This window comes from Hipposideros armiger, unplaced genomic scaffold (assembly GCF_001890085.2).
Source record: "Hipposideros armiger isolate ML-2016 unplaced genomic scaffold, ASM189008v1 scaffold_348, whole genome shotgun sequence".
Taxonomy (NCBI): Eukaryota; Metazoa; Chordata; class Mammalia; order Chiroptera; family Hipposideridae; genus Hipposideros; species Hipposideros armiger.
In genome coordinates this window covers 1,823,539-1,828,569 of record NW_017731698.1, presented here as the reverse complement: position 1 = coordinate 1,828,569, position 5,031 = coordinate 1,823,539, and positions in this window count along the sequence as shown.

Below are 5,031 nucleotides of genomic sequence, written 5' to 3'. Positions count from 1 at the left end.
TAACCTATTACTTCAATAGCTACAGGAATTTTGTTCAGCATATGTATATCTGGACCATAATCTTCAGCATATCTCATGATGGTGAACCCACTTACCTTTATAGGTGGTTCAGACACACTGATAGCTAAACATGGAATAGGTTGCAGGGTTCCTCTTTTGTCTGGTGTATTAGTCAGTGTTCTCCAGAGAGATTTATTTATTTATTTATTTATTTATTTATTTATTTATTTATTTATTTATTTATTGAATTGACTCATGTGATTTTGAGGGGTTGGCAAGTCTGAATTCTACAGGTTGACCAGTAGGCTGGTTACCAAAGAAAGAGTTGATGTTGTTGCCTTGAGTCCAGAGGCAGTTTAGAGGCAAAATTCTCTCTTCCTCAAGTGACCTCAGTCTTTTCTCTTAAGACCTTTAACTGATTAAATGAGGTCCACCCATATCCACCCATATTATGGAGGGTAATCTCCAGTAGTCAAAGTCTACTGATTTAAATATTAATCACATCTAAGAAATACCTTCACAGCAACATCTAGACATCTAGACTGACACTTAAGAAAAAAAACTTAGCATCATGGCCTAGCCAAGTGAACACATAAAATTAGCCACCACACCTGGCATGCTTAGGAGAATCATCGATAAGTATCAACTGACCTGGCTTTTCATTCAAGTGCTATTGTGCCACATTAAGTAGCCAGGAGGCTGCTGTGCCATTTTATACCACACAAAGTGTCCCCATGGGAGAAATGAAGAAGTCAAAGTCTCAAGCAGTAGTCTTTGTTGTGGTACCCAGATTTATGCTGCTTAATAAATGTTATTGTAAAACGTGCTTGATAGTTTAAGGCATCCAGAAAGTAGCACATTTATAGAAAATGACAACATCATTATTAGAGCTGAGCCATCAAACATCCCCACTCTCCCACTTCACGTAATGGATAATTTGGAACTCACTCTTTTGTATGTGTTGGCTAAATTTTGAGATTTATAACATTTTATAATCAACTTGCAAAATAAGTCCCAATTTCACATGAGCTGAATGAGGACTAAAAATCAAGCAGCAAATGTTAGGATTATCCTTCCATTACAACCCCTTTGAAAAATGACCCCTTGCTGCCATATAAAGGGTTCTCTAAGCTTTAATACTGAGCAGAGATTTAAAAGGATTAACATGAACTACCTTCCAGTAAACACACAGAATGCATTTTAACATCTAGTATTTCATCTTTATTTGAGTACTTTCAAATTGTAATGTTTTGGTCACGTAGAAAAACTGGCTGGTATTGTCCATTACTATTGCTGCTAAGTTATTCACAGCTCCCCACTGATCTTTTTTCAGCAAGCTTTTCAAGTCTTTTGTTTCAGCTGCTGTTTTGTGTCTTTCTGACACTAGTTAGTCAGATTTATGGTGCTCTTGTGCAGGGGTTCCCACCATGCATGTCATTATTACTTATGCTTCTCCCTTTAGTAATCTGTGTTTATAACTTAGCCATTTAGTTGCTTTGCCCAAATTCCTATGACTTACACCTCACTGGAATAGCACTTCTTATTGCCAAGGTACTTTGTAAAACACTTGACTCTATTTTCATGTATAACTATTTTTAGAGCCAACGGTGGAATTGAACAGACCTGTTCTTTGATTGTTTATTTTTGCCCAGACATTTATTTGGAAGATGTTAATTCTCTTTGGGCTTCCACAGATGCCCCATTTGTTCATTCAACATCTTTTAGTGCACCAAATATGGACACAACCAGCTTGTTCACAGATGAAATAAAAGTTAACACTTTCTTCTCATGGAAATAGTTACAATGTTGGTCTGTTAATTTATAAGCTCCTACTTTTAATTTTCTCCAATTATGTGGAATATTATCCTTGTCCTCCAACAAAAATGTGTTTCTCATTATAAGTTTCAACTGGGTGATAATAATGGACATAGACAAATATTAAGTGGTTTCGTAACCTTTAAAGAAAAGCAATAATGACTGATGATGATGATATGCCAAGGAACAGGATAGAAGAGGATGTCAGTGGTATATCAAGATTTGATGAGGGCTGAAAACCTGCTTACTTCAATATGTCTCCCCATTGAACTGTGTCAGTGATTAAAATACCTATATTCACATAATATTCTGGATGAGTTGACATCTTAAATATATAGATTAAGAAACTAGAATGGGTTAGTATTATTATGCATGTGTATATTAATTTTATGCTGTGACTTCATGAATCATTTCATGATTCCTATAGGTGAAGTATCATTTACTTCTTAGAACAGAGTCAGTTGCCTATTCTATCATTTTGCGGAACTTATTATATAATTCACATTTCTGTGTTTATCTGTATTAAGTTTGTCTTATTCAATTTGACTGTAAGGTGCTTGAGGGTAAGGTAGGTGTCTGAAGTTTTCTTTGATATCCTTCACAGCAAATAGAAAAAGACTATGTATATTGTGGATGCTCAAAAAACTGTTGACTGAATGAAAATAAAAATAAATGACTATATTAAAATTGGTTAGTTTATCAGTTTAGCTAGGGAAGGCATAAAAGATAAGCATACTATGATGGTGAGGACAAAGGTTGCGGCTATAAAAGTTAGTTTCTAAGAAAAGTGATAAAAAATAATTGCTTGAGGTGGAACTTCCAAGAATTTCCAGGGAGAACCTCAGTAAATCTCCATAAGTACATAGAAAATACTAGTAAAAGTTATAAAAATCAATCATTTCAGAATTCTAAAAATTAACCAAGGGCATACTACAACATAAAAAGTGTTTATTTAAGAAAGTTACTTAATTTTAACAAAAGTGGGTTCCGTGGCATTTTATTTTGAAGATTCTTTAAATAAAGATCCCTGCCTCCCTTCCCCTTCTATGGCATGGTAGCAGTAACAACCACCAGCCTCACGGCCACTGGAGAGGGCTAATTTGTTTTGGAGCTTTGCAAACAAACCCCATTCCCAGAGTGTTGTCACTATTTGACCAGAATAGGAGCTCCTATAGAGAGCTCCTATAGATAAGTCCTATTCCTAAGACATTGTTGCTATTTAGCCTTACTTGGATTTCAGTTTGATGGAAAAGTCCTGCTTTTAGGTCATTACTAAAAATAAGTGCAATTAGCTGCAAAAGCTAATATTAGAGCTGCCTAAGGCTGCAATACCAATTGGGACAAATAAGAGGCAGGCCAAAAATGTTGACAGAAAGATCTAGGAAATGAGGCAAACTTAAAGTGTTTTGAAAAGCTGCAATACATTCCTGGGGATCTAGAAATCCATGTACATGCGTAGGTTGTGCACATGCCCAGGAAAACTGGAAGAAGCCCCAGTTACTTATTAATATGTGGTTGACCTTGGGGTCCTGCACAAGCAGGTATAAAGGCTAATGCAGACATGTAAGCTGCCTAAACTTTGAGGGTGTGCTTCAACCTGCACACAAATCCCCTGGGAAAGGGCAGAAGATTTAATGGCTCAAGAAAATCTTCTGACCAACTATTGACTGACTACTACGCTATGCTGATGCAGGGGCAAACCCCACAAATTCAGGCTTAAAATTACAACAAAATTGATAAATGATGATTGATGATAGATAGATGATAGATAGATAGATAGATGATAGATAGATAGTAGATAGATAAAAAGCAAAGATTTCACTAACCACACACTTCAGGGAATAGGTACTCTACAGAATTAATCCTGGCAAGTCACTAAACAAACAGCAACAACAACAAAACAGTAACACCAAAACAGGGGTGTGTGATATCTGAGTTGCTACAATATACAGGTTATCTCTATTATTCACAGATTCCACATTTGTGGATTCACTTATTTGCCAAAATTTATTTGTAGCACCAAAATCAATACTCATGGTGGTTTCTCAGTTACTGACATAAATATGCATGTGCATTGAGTCAGCCAATGTGCATGTTCTAAAATCAGGTCAAATGAGGTGACACTCTGCCTTCTTGTTTGAGCTCTCATACAGAGATGACCAAAGAATGAAGAAAGAAGTGGGATAGCCTCAGGCAAGCTACTAGCAATTCTAAACCTCATTTTCTCGTTTATAGAATAAAGAAAATAGAGTCTACCTGGATGAGTTTTTTTCCCCCCAGGATTTTAGATTATAATAATATAAATGGTAAGATAACTAGAAGAATTTGAAATCTTACTAAATTTTCATTATGTCAGATAGCAAATATCAGTAGCCCAATAAGTATTAATAATAAAATGACTTTTATTACGGAATATAAAAGCCATCGATAGCTATAATACCAAAACTGACAAAAGAGGATTTTTTGAAGTGTCATCAGAAACACGGTGGCATGAGGGGTCCCCCTTGATCTCTCCCCTTGAAGTTACAAGTTGAACAGCTATAATTCAACAAAGGATTCCCAATGCAAAACACAAACACGTCTGAGAGATCCACTCATCAAAACATCCGAAGGTGGGCTAATTGGGTGAACAAGGGAGGACGGAAGGAAGAATTACAGAGACAGGGGCACTGGAACGAATCCCCCAGCTCACTGCAGTTCTGGGGGAGGGGAGGATTGAAATTGCAAATGCACTCTCTGTGGCCCCAGCAATCCTGCCTGAGGGATAAGCATATAATATGTCTGAACTGAGCAATTGGGATAGAGACCTCAGGGCAAAGACTGAATACAGAAATGCAACAACTGTGGTGTAACAGCCCTCACTGGCAGGCAGAAAACAAAGCCACAGAACCTGGCTACCTCCCCTCACCCACCCAGTGTTAGCAACAGGCCCCAGAGAAAACAGTAGCAGTGTTGGATTAAAGAGAAGAATATCTACAGCCCTGAGAACTAGAGAGACAGTTTCTGAGAGGCAGACACATATTGCAGCTAATTCCAATGACAAGAGAAGAGCTATGGGGTGAGGCAGCTGTGGTCTGGTAGCCGCCATTACTCGAAGAAGAACAAACCCACAAATACATCAGCTGCCTCTCCCAGTCCACCCTGACCCCACCTTTCATGGCTGATTCCAACGGGGGGCACCCAGGGCTGCTGCAGTGCACAGCTATGCTGCTGGCT